This window comes from Glycine max, chromosome 18, assembly GCF_000004515.6.
Source record: "Glycine max cultivar Williams 82 chromosome 18, Glycine_max_v4.0, whole genome shotgun sequence".
NCBI lineage: Eukaryota > Viridiplantae > Streptophyta > Magnoliopsida > Fabales > Fabaceae > Glycine > Glycine max.
In genome coordinates, this window is record NC_038254.2 from 18,638,741 (window position 1) to 18,651,104 (window position 12,364).

A 12,364-nucleotide genomic window follows, 5' to 3' on the forward strand; every position below is an offset into this window, starting at 1 on the left:
GAGCCCTTGGAGACATGACCCCTGCTGAAGCTAGAAATTTAATTGAGAAGATGGCTTCCAACTCCCAACAATTTAGTGCCAGAAATGATGCTATTGTCATTAGAGGAGTGCATGAAGTAGCCACAAATTCATCTTCATCAGGTAAGACTAAGAAGCTTGAAGGTAAACTAGATGCCTTGGTTAACCTGGTAACCCAACTGGCCATGAATAAAAAATTTGCACCTGTCGCCAGACTCTGTGGTTTATGCTCCTCTGCCGACCACCACACAGACCTTTGCCCTTCTGTGCAACAATAAGAAGCAATTGAATAGCCTGAAGCTTATGCTGCAAACATCTACAGCAGACCTCCTCAACCTCAGCAGCAAAATCAGCCACAACAGAATAACTATGACCTCTCCAGCAACAGGTACAATACCGGATGGAGGAATCATCCCAACCTTAGATGGTCAAATCCTTCACAACAGCAACAACAACAACAACCTTATTTTCAAAATGTTGCTGGCCCAAGCAGACCATACGTTCCTCCACCAATCCAGTAACAACAACAATAGCAACAGCCCCAGAAACAACAAACAGTTGAGGCCCCTCTGCAACCTTCCCTTGAAGAACTTGTGAGGCAAATGACTATGCAAAACATGTAGTTTCAGCAAGAGACCAGAGCCTCCCTTCAGAACTTAACTAATCAGATGGGACAGTTGGCTACACAGTTAAATCAACAACAGTCCCAGAATTCTGATAGATTACCTTCTCAATCTGTCCAGAATCCCAAAAATGTGAGTGTCATTACATTGAGGTCAGGAAAGAAGTGTCAAGGACCTCAACCAGTAGCATCTTCCTCATCCGCCAATGAACCTGCCCAACCTCACTCTACTCCAGAAAAAGATGATGACAAAAATTTAAAAAGTAAGTTACCTAACAATTTCTATGCAGGTGAATCTAAAGAGAAGCAACATATCCCTCTTCCATTCCCTCCAAGAGCAATTTCCAACAAAAAAATGGAAGAGGCAGAGAGGGAGATCTTGGAAACATTTAGGAAAGTAGAGGTAAACATACCTCTGCTGAATGCAATAAAGCAAATTCCAAGATATGCTAAATTCTTGAAGGAGCTGTGCACTAATAAGCGGAAGCTTAAAGGAAGTGAAAGAATTAGTATGGGCAGAAATGTCTCCGCATTGATTGGTAAATCTGTTCCCCAAATCCCTGAAAAATGTAAAGATCCAAGAAGTACACATACCTCTGACTTTCTTTATGAGGTACAGGCTAAGAAACCATCTCTTTCTACCACTATCCAGCCATCCACACCAGAATTGAAGCCTCTGCCATCAAATTTAAAATATGCTTACTTGGATGATAGCAAAAGTTTTCCAGTAATTATATCTGCCTCCCTTGTTGATGAGCAAGAGGAGAAGCTGTTATCAGTTCTCAAGAAGCATAAGAAGGCTATAGGCTGGACCCTGGTGGACATTCCTGGTATTAGCCCATCCACATGTATGCATCGAATAAATTTAGAAGATGGGGCTAAACCAGTAAGACAACCACATAGAAGACTCAACCCGGTGATTCTTGATGTAGTGAAGAAGGAGGTAACCAGGCTTTTGCAAGCTGGAATCATTTATCCTATCTTCGACAGCCAATGGGTGAGTCCCGTCCAGGTAGTTCCAAAGAAAATCGGCCTCACCGTGATAAAAAATGAGAAGGAGGAGTTGATTCCTACTCGGGTGCAGAACAGTTGGAGAGTATGCATCGACTATAGGAGGCTGAACTAGCTTACCAAAAAGGACCATTTTCCACTGCCATTCATTGACCAGAGGCTTGAACGCCTGGCAGGTAAATCGCACTACTGTTTCCTTGATGGTTTTTTTGGTTATATGCAAATCACTATTGCTCCTAAGGATAGGGAAAAGACCACATTCACCTGCCCCTTCGGCACTTTTGCCTGTAGGAGGATGCCTTTCGGCCAATGCAATGCCCCTGGTAAAGATCTTTCTTCTATGTCTCTTGCCACTCTTTTTGGTAAACTGCAGGAACATGAAATGGAACTTCAACGTCTCAACCAAAATGGAGAGACCGAAAAAAGGAAAAGAAGCATAGCACTCAAAGCCTCCTCCTCAATGCAAGAAGAAGAAGAAGAATAAGAATCTGATGATGAAGAGGACTTCTCACTCTTTGTGAAGAAGTTTCATAAATTCGTCAAAAATAGAAGAGTGGAGAGACGCCATAACTTCGACAATGGGAAGAGATCTCAAGAAGGTTCCCCAACACTTAAATGCTATAAGTGTAATCGACCCGGTCATATAAAGGCACACTGCCCCACAAATGAATCATGGCCAAAAAATAATGAGAAGAAAAGCCATGAAGAAAGAAGGACCAAGAAGGCTTACATCGCTTGGGATGACAATGATTCATCCGAAGGATTTGAAAAGGAGGAAATAAACCTTCTAACAAAAGACTACGAGAGTGAAGAGGACATCACTCAAAGGGACTAAAATCAAAATGACAATCTGATTTCCATTTCATTCCAATGATGAAGATCAAACATTCTAATCATGAAAAAGGTATTATCTTATCCAATTACTCAATTAAGTGGTTCAGTTCATTAATTTTGGATTAAATTGTTAACATGAAGACTAACATGTTTTTATTGGTTTGGGATTGCTTTTAAAATGATTGATTGTTTTCTTTAAACTTTCCAAGTTTTAAATTACCTTTAAAAAATTTGAATGTTTGATGATGCTTGTGATCTATATCTTTCAATCCTTGTGTGATTCTTGTTTGATATGTTTGAATTACTTGATTGATTGCTCAAAATATTTTTATGCTTTTCAAAATTATTATATTTTATTTCAAATAAAATTATTTTGATATGTTAAAACCTTCTATGATAATAAAAATTCATCTTGGTAAGTGTTGATAGTCAATTAACACTTAGTCTTAGGAAAAAGGTGACTGTGTTCTAGAATTTGTAGATACAAAAAACCAACTCGCAGACATCTTCACAAAACCACTACCCAAAGATTCTTTCTACACCATTAGAAGAGAATTAGGACTTCTAGATGTTAGTGACTTAGACAAATGATTTGTTTTATGTTATGATGTCTTATGACTTATTTGATACATATGCTTTTATTATGATTTGTGGATAATTTATTATCTTGCTTGATTTTTTTATAAGTTTCTCCTTTTTCTTGTATGAATACATTTCTTGTATGTTTATCCATTTGTGTATGATTTTATGTTACAACACACTTTGGCCTTTTTGATGTTGCCAAAGGGGAAGAGCAAATGGGTATTTTAGAAATCAAGATATTATATTTTCAAAGCTTTAAAATTAAGCATAAATTCAAAAAGAAAGGGGGAGAAAGAGATGAGTGAATGATAGAACAAAACTTGCATGTATTCTCTTGATTTCAGGATTGTCATCATCAAAAAAGGGGAGATTGTGGAAGCAATGTCTTCCAAGATTATTTTGATGATGCCAAAGAATCAAGAGTCAAACAAGTTTCAAGAATCAAGAATAATCAAGATCAAGATTCAAGAATCAAGATTCAAGATTCAAGTAAAGAATCAAGACTCAAGATTGAAGAATCAAGAGAAGACTCAATCAAGATAAGTATTAAAAGAGTTTTTCAAAAACTATTGAATAACACAATTTTGTTCAAAAGAAGTTTTCAAAAGAAAATTTTTACCAAAGAGTTTTACTCTCTGGTAATCGATTACCAGAAGGCAGTAATCGATTACCAATAGCCAACATTATTTTCAAACTGATTTACAAAGTTGTAATCGAGTACCATAATCATATAATCGATTACCAATGTTTTAAAATGTTAGATTTCAAATTTCAAGAGTCACAACTTGTGATAAAACATTTTCAAATCATTTCAAACTTGTGTAATCGATTACACAATACTTGTAATCGATTACCAGTGTTTCTAAACGTTTTGATTTTCAAATTTAAACATGAAGAGTCACATCTGTTGATGTGTAATCAATTACACTATGATGGTAATCGATTACCAGTGACTGATTTCGAAAAATAAATTTCCAAAAGTCACAATTCTTAAAGTGACTTGTTTCTGAAGAATTTTTCAAAAGAGTCACAACTTTTAAAGTGACTAGTTTTCAAAAGAGTCACAATTTTTAAAAAGTGACTAGTTTTAAAGAAATTTCCAAGAGTCATAAACTTTAACTTGAGTAATCAAATGATTATAAATATGTGACCATGGCATGAATTTAAAAAAACTGATTCCTTTCATGCATAACAGATTTCTTTCATTCATTTCTCTTCATCTTGCTAAAAGTTTTTGTTCAATACTTTTTCTTTCAAGAAAAGTTCATTGACCAAAAACTTGTGTTATTCTTTTTCTTCATTTCTTCTCTCTTGTCAAAAGATTCAAAGGACTAATCACCTGAGAATTCTTTTGTTTCTTCCCTTCTCCCTCTTGACAAAAGATTTCAAAGGACTAACCGCCTGAGATATCTTCTGTTTCTTACAAAATATTTCAAAGGACTAATCGACTGAGATATCTTTTTCCCTTTCCCTTTAAACAAAATATTTCAAAGGACTAACCGCCTGAGATATCTTTTGTTTCCCCTTACAAAGATTCAAGGGACTAACCGCCTAAGAATTCTTTGTCTTAACACATTGGAGCATACATCCTTTGTGGTACAAGTAGAGCGTACATCTACTTGGGTTGTGATACTGAGAACAAGAGAGGGTACATCTCTTGTGGATCAGTTCAAGTGGAGTGTACATCCACTTGGTTGTTCAAAGAGAACAAGGGAGGGTACATCCCTTGTGGATCTTTGCTTGTAAAGGTTTTTACAAGATTATTGGAAATCTCAAGAACCGGTGGTTGCTTGGGGACTGGATGTAGGCACGGGTTGTTGCCGAACCAGTATAAATCTTGTGCTTGTCTTTTTCTTCCCTACACTCTTTAATTTCTGCTGTGTACTTTTTATTTCCGCTTTACTTTTGTCTAAGTTATTGCTTTTGTTCTTTACTTTCTAATAACTTAGTAGTAAAGCCTAATTGAATCTAGTAACATTAAGAAGGATAAGTTTTAATTAGTCAAGGCTCATTAATAATTAATTCACCCCCCCTTCTTAATTATTTCGAGGCCACTTGATCCAACAATTTTTGTATTAGGGGTAATTTTGTAATTTCACATACATTAAGTGAATATTTGATGTGTGTGTTGGAAAATAAATTTAATTGAATTGGGAGAAGCTCAATCCAATTAAATTTTAGAGGGGGAGGTGAGCATTTGCTTGCTACACCCCATTGCCACATCATATAGTCATACTTTGTGCATGTCCTTCATGCTTTACATGCCTCATGACACCTAAGCACACTTAGTGGAGAATCTTGGACTTGATCTTGGATTAGTGGGCTGAACCATAGCTAAAATTCACTAATCATAATTAGTGAAATTTTGGCTCCAAAATTTGGCTCCACAAATTCAATTTCAAATTCAAGTAAAATTTGAATAGAAATTCAAATTTCCCTCCAATTTTGTGTGACACTTAGGCTATAAATAGAGACCATGTGTGTGCATTTTTTGAACTTTGATCACTTGAGAATTACACTTCAAAGTTCAAACCTCAATTGGGGCACAAAATTTCGTGCTCCTTCTCTTCCTCTCCCTCCACTCATCTTCAAGCTCTTATCCATGACTTCCTATGGTAGTGAGCTTCTTCTTGACTCATATTCTCCTTGAAGTGGCATCTCCAATCATCTTTCTTCCTTCTCCATTCTGCTGCCATGATCTTCAAGAAGCAAAAGACTCCATTGATGAAGAAGATCCAAGGCCTACAAGCTCCACATGGTGCTACATCATGTGGTATCAAGAGCATCTTCATCTAGGTGATGTTCTTTTGCTTCCTCTATCTTTTTGTTCGGTCAATTCACTTTAATTCCTTGTTCTTCATCTTATTCTCCATATATATCTTCCATTGTCTTGTTGTTTGGTGCTGTTTAGAGTAGATTCAAAAAAATAAACCGATTAAATCTTAGATCTACACTTGTTCTTGCATTCTTATGGTTCAAATTTTATAGATCCACTATAGAATCATGTTTTTGTGTTGATTTTAGGTTCTATCATTTTTCAGTCATAATATTTTTGTGCTGAACCTTTAGATCTAAATTTTCTTCCAAAATATTGATTTAGAAAGAAAAAAACACAAAAATCTAAGTGTAAATCACTTAATCCATGTTGTCTTAGAGTCATGTTTAGTCATAATAATTGTCATATTATGTTCTAAGTTTTTTTTGAATTTTTATTATGTTGATTGAATTCTAGATACATTTGTTCATGTATTCTTGTCATTCTTAGCCTATCTTTTGAGTTTTGAGTCTAATTCATGCATGTTATTTAGTTCATAACATGTTCTAAATCAATTCCTAGAAGTAGTCTTGTTGTTGAACTTTGTTTTGTTTTATAAGTTTCCTATATGATGCTCGTGAAGAAATTGAGGGTTGGTGCTGAGTTGTGGCTGGATTTGTGAATAAAAATAAGCCTTAAGCTCTCTTGAATTGCGTTATTCAAGACATTTGACCATAAGCAAATACAAATTGTAATTATCCAAGCCTTAAGCAACATAAACACTACTCTTGATTTCTAGGTTGAAATTGCTAGTGCTGGCAACTTTGACATACGAACTTGTAAAAATTACTGGGAATTGGTCACTGCAAATTTTGAGCTGAAAATTTTACTAAATTTTCTAGACATCTGGACCCAAATTATAAAAAAAGAACCAAGGGATTTGGATAAAAGGGAAAAAAATACAAAAAATCACATAAGTTGGCAGGAAAATTAGTGTCCAAGAAAAAAAGTGAAAGGGAAGCGTGCTTGTTGTTTTGGCTTGAAATTTGTTCTATAATTGGTGCCTATTTTATGCTAATCTTAGTTCTGAAATTTCAATTGAAAATTAGTGTGAAAAAAAGTGCCAAAACTAGAGGTTTCTTGAGTCTTATTTTTTTAGTTTTTTTTACTCTACTCTAGAGCCATTCTAGGTTTCTCTGAGTCCTAGCTTGCTTTTGTGTGCTTTTTATTACTTTAATTGTTGAATAATCCTTGAAAATTTGTCTTGTTAAAAATCTATTGGTTTAGCTTTCATTTCATTTTTTGGTCTTTGGTTATTGCTTGTCTCTTTGTTTCCTTGTTTGTGAGTTGCCATATAGGAAATTGGAAAGGAGGATTGGTGTCATCCCTTGAAGAATTTGAGTCAAGAAGCAAGGGGCCAACCACCTTAAGAGCTATTGGACTAAGAAGCACTCCAAATTGAGTGAAACACCAAAGAGAGAATAACCACCAAAATTGAGGAATTTTTTTATGTAATTTTGTAATTGGCAATTTGCTTTGCTTTCAAATTTTGTAACAAAAAGACCTTTCATTGGAAGTAAGTTGGGAGCCTTCAATAGGTCATCCTACTTCCATTTGTGTGTAATAGTTTTAGGCAATTTTTCCTTAGGATAGTGAGTGTTTTGTTGGGAACTGTAAATGAGGTCATCCAAACACTCTTAGGATCCACCTAGTTTGTATTTCTTGCACTTTAATTTCTTGCTTACTTTCATAGTTTATTTCCTTTACCTTCCATTGTAAAACTGCCTAGATAGCTTGCCTTTTACCAATTATTTTTCACCTTATCTTTCACACCTCTTTTAGTGTTTATTTTGGCTAGTTTCAACCATAGTTTCTGATGCAATCCTACCCCGCAAGGGCATTGGATAGAAAACTCCAAGTAGATTGGGCCAGAGATGCAAGAGAAGGCCCTAGGGTTCTTATGAGCCTTAGGGTAAATTTTGGGCCCATGGGCTAAGTACGAGCCCACTCATCTTTGTAAATATTAGATTAAGGTTTCATTATTTTTGGGCCTTGTATTTAGGGCTCCATAATGTAGGTAGGGTACCCTAGAAATATAGGATTTTTCAGCCCTTGTATTTTAGGGCACCTAGACTAGTTTTTGTATTAGGGGTAGTTTTGTAATTTCACATGCACTAAGTGGATATTTGATGTGTGTGGTTGGAAATAAATTTAATTGAACTGGTAGAAGCCCAATCCAATTAAATTTTAGAGGGGGAGGTGAGCATTTGCTTACTACACCCCATTGCCACATCATATAGTCACACTTTGTGCATGTCCTTCATGCTTTTCATGCCTCATGACACCTAAGCACACTTAGTGGAGAATCTTGGAATTGATCTTGGATTAGTGGGCTGAACCATAACTAAAATTCACTAATCATAATTAGTGAAATTTTGGCTCCAAAGTTTGGCTCCACAAATTCAATTTCAAATTCAAGTGAAATTTGAATTTCCCTCCAATTTTGTGTGACACTTAGGCTATAAATAGAGGTCATGTGTGTGCATTTTTTTGGAACTTTGATGATTTGAATATTAAACTTCAGATTTCAAAGCTCATTTGGAGCACAAAATTTCGTGCTCTTCTCTCCCTCTCCCTTCATTCATCTCCTTCTTCCTCCAAGCTCTTATCCATGGCCTCCTATGGTGGTGAGCTTCTTCTAGACTCATCTTCTCCTTGAAGTGGCGTCTCCTCTCTCTCTTCCTTCTCCATTCCGCTGCCATTCATCTTCCAAGAAGCAAAGGAATCCATTGATGAAGAAGATCCTAGGCCTACAAGCTCCAATGGAGCTTGCATCATGTGGTATCAAGAGCATCTTCATCTAGGTGATGTTCTTTTGCTTCCTCTATCTTTTTGTTCGGTGAATTCTCTTTAATTCCTTGTTCTTCATCTTATTCTCCATGTATATCCTCCATTGTCTTGTGGTTTGGTACTGTTTAGAGTAGATTCAAAAAAAATAAACCGATTAAATCTTAGATCTACACTTGTTCTTGCATTTTTATGGTTCAAATTTTGTAGATCTACTCTTGAATCTTGCTTTTGTGTTGATTTTAGGTTCTATCAATTTTCATTCATAATATTCTTGTGCTGAACCTTTAGATCTAAATTTTGTTCCAAAATATTGATTAGAAAAAAAAACACAAAAATCTAAGTGTAAATCACTTAATCCATGTTGTCTTAGAGTCATGTTTAGTCATAGTAATTGTCACATTATGTTCTAAGTTTGTGTTGAATTTTATTTTGTTGATTGAATTCTAGATACATTTGTTCATGTATTCTTGTCATTCTTAGCCTATCTTTTGAGTTTTGAGTCTAATTCATGCATGTTATTTAGTTCATAACATGTTCTAAATCAATTCCTAGAAGTAGTCTTGTTCTTGAACTTTTTTTTTGCTTTCTAAGTTTCCTACATGATGCCTATGATGAAGTTGAGTTGTGGTGCTGAGTTGTGGCTGGATTTGTGAATCAAAATAATTCTTAAGCTCTCTTTAATTGTGTTATTCAAGATAATTGAGCATAAGCAAACACAAATTGTAACTATCCAAGCCTTAAGCAACATAAACACTACTCTTGATTTCTAGGCTGAAATCGCTGGTGCTGGCAGCTTGAACATACGAACTTGTATAAATTACTGGGAATTGGTCACTACGTTTTTTGAGCTGAAACTTTTAATGAATTTTCTAGACATCTGGAAAAAAATTATAAAAAAATAACCAAGAGATTTGGATTAAAGTAAAAAATAAGAAAAATCTCACAATTTGGCAGAAAAATCAGTGTCCAGGAAAAAAAAAAAGAAAAGTGAAAGGAAAGTGTGCTTGTTGTTTTGGCTCAAAATTTGTTCTATAATTGGTGCCTATTTTATACCAATCCTAGTTCTGAAATTTCAATTGAAAATTATTGTGAAAACAAGTGCCAAAACTAGAGGTTTCTTGAGTCTTTTTTTAGAGTTTTTCTACTCTACTCTAGAGCCATTCTAGGTTTCTCTTTGAGTCCTAGTTTGCTTTTTTGTGCTTTTCATTGCTTTAATTGTTGAATAATCCTTGGAAATTTGTCTTGTTAAAACTCTATTGGTTTAGCTTTCATTTCATTTTTTTTGGTCTTTGGTTATTGCTTGTCTCTTTGTTTCCTTGCTTGTGAGTTGCCATATAGGGAATTGGAAAGGAGGATTGGTGCCATATCTTGAAGAATTTGAGTCAAGAAGCAAGGGGCCAACCACCTTAAGAGCTATTGGACTAAGAAGCACTCCAAATTGAGTGAAACACTAAAGAGAGAATAGCCACCACAATTGAGGACTTTTTTCTTTGTAATTTTGTAATTGGCAATTTGCTTTGCTTTCAAATTTTGTAACAAAAAGGTCTTTCATTGGAAGTAAGTTGGGAGCCTCCGCTAGGTCACCCTACTTCCATTTGTGTGTAATAATTTTAGGCAATTTCCCCTTAGGATAGTGAGTGTTTTGTTGGGAACCTTAAATGAGGTCATCCAAACACTCCTAGGATCCGCCTAGTTTGCATTTCTTGCACTTTAATTTCTTGCTTATTTTCATAGCTTATTTCCTTTATCCTCCATTGTCAAACCGCCTAGATAGCTTGCCTTTTACCAATTAGTTTTTACCTTATCTTTCACACCTCTTTTAGTGTTTATTTTGGCTAGTTTCAACCATAGTTTATTTTACCTTTTGTTTTCAAATCCCCAACAAGAAAGAACCATAACTTAGGAACCAACATGAGTCTTCATTCTTCATCTAGTGTTAATGGTGAGGGTTCTACTCCTAAGGACCCCTTGTATAAGATATTAGATGAGTTGAGATCCCTTAAGTTGTGGAAAGAAAAACAAGAGAGAAAAGAAAAAGGTAAAAAAAGAGTGGAAGAAATAAGTCAAGATGAAAGAAAGAAAATAAGAGAGGAAGAAAGAAGAAAAATAATGAAAGAAATGAAAAGAGAAAAACATGCCTCCTATAGTAGTCATAACTCTTGCAAGAGCCTAAGTGAAGAACTTCGTGACTATTATGAAGGAAGGCATAGGTCACATCTTAGACCTCACTCCCATAGGAGAGAAAATGAAAGAAAGCCTCAAGAGGTTAACATTAAACTCCCATACTTCCATGGGAAGGACAATGTAGAGGCTAATTTAGATTGGGAAATAAGGGTAGAGCAACAACTTAAAAGAAAGTCTACTTCAAAATCTCATGGCTCTCACTCTTATCCAAAGAAAGACCAAGTTCAAGGAATCTTAGGGGTGAGACCTTCTAAGCCCAAAGATGATAAGGGGAAGACAATAGAAAAGCAACCCCTTAAGGCTAGTATGCAAGAGAAGACTAGCTCCATGAAGTGCTTTAAATGTCTTGGAAGAGGACACATTACTTCTCAATGCCCCACCAAGAAAACCATGATTATGAGGGGCTAAGATATTTATAGTAGCCAAGATGAGGCTACTACTTCACCTTCCTCTAGTAAAAGTGAAGAAGCAAAAGGGGAAGAATCTAGTGAAGAGATCTGCCCCCAAGAAGAAGGACAACCTTTAATGGTTAAGGAGGAGTGTAAGGAGGTAAATGTCTCCTCCAAGAGGTTAGCTAAGAAGGAAAGACATTTTGAAATAAAGACAAATATTAAAGAAATTTCCCTTCTTAGACAACCTCCACATTTTCTCCTTTGTAAAAAGACACTTGTTAGCATTGCCACATCTCTTAGGCTTGAGTTTATTCCTCAAGTAAAGGAGTTGTTGGATGAGGGTTTGGTTCGCAAGAGATTAAATCCTTGTGCTTTGTTGGTGCCCAAAATAGGTATTATTAGGCACCAAATCCTTAAAATAGGTGGTGTGATGAATGTTTTGTGTGGTGCAACACTCTTTTGTAAAATCACTTGTGCACCCAACATCTTCATGATTTGTGTACACAGGGACTCATTAGGTAGGTTTGTTCTTATTTTTAGTTTCAATACAAACTTAGGCACTCATATGGGACACCTTAGGTTTGTCATACTTTTTGGTAGGAATAATCAACATGAAAATACAGAAAAAGGTATGTTCTATTGCTTTACTTTTCTTAATTTTTTAAATTGTGATCAAGGGGTTCCCATGAACCCTAAGAGAATAAAGGTCATTCCTGAGTGGCCCGCTCCACCAAGTGTAAGAAAAATTTGGGGCTTCCAAGACTTAACAAACTTTTACAAAAGGTTTGCCCCATATTTTTCTATACTTGTAGCACCACTCATTGAGTTGGTGCTCATATGGGACACCTTAGGTTTGTTGTAATTTTTTGTAGGAATAGTCAACATGGAAGTATAGAAAAAGGTATGTTTTATTCCATTACTTTCCTTAACTTTTTAAATAGTGATCAAGGGCTTCCCATGGACCCTAAGAGAATAAAGGTCATTCTTGAGAGGCCTACTCCACCAAGTATAAAGGAAATTGGGGGCTTCAATGACTTAACAAACTTTTACAAAAGGTTTATCCCATATTTTTCTATACTTGTAGCACTACTCATTAAGTTGGTGAGGAACTATGTT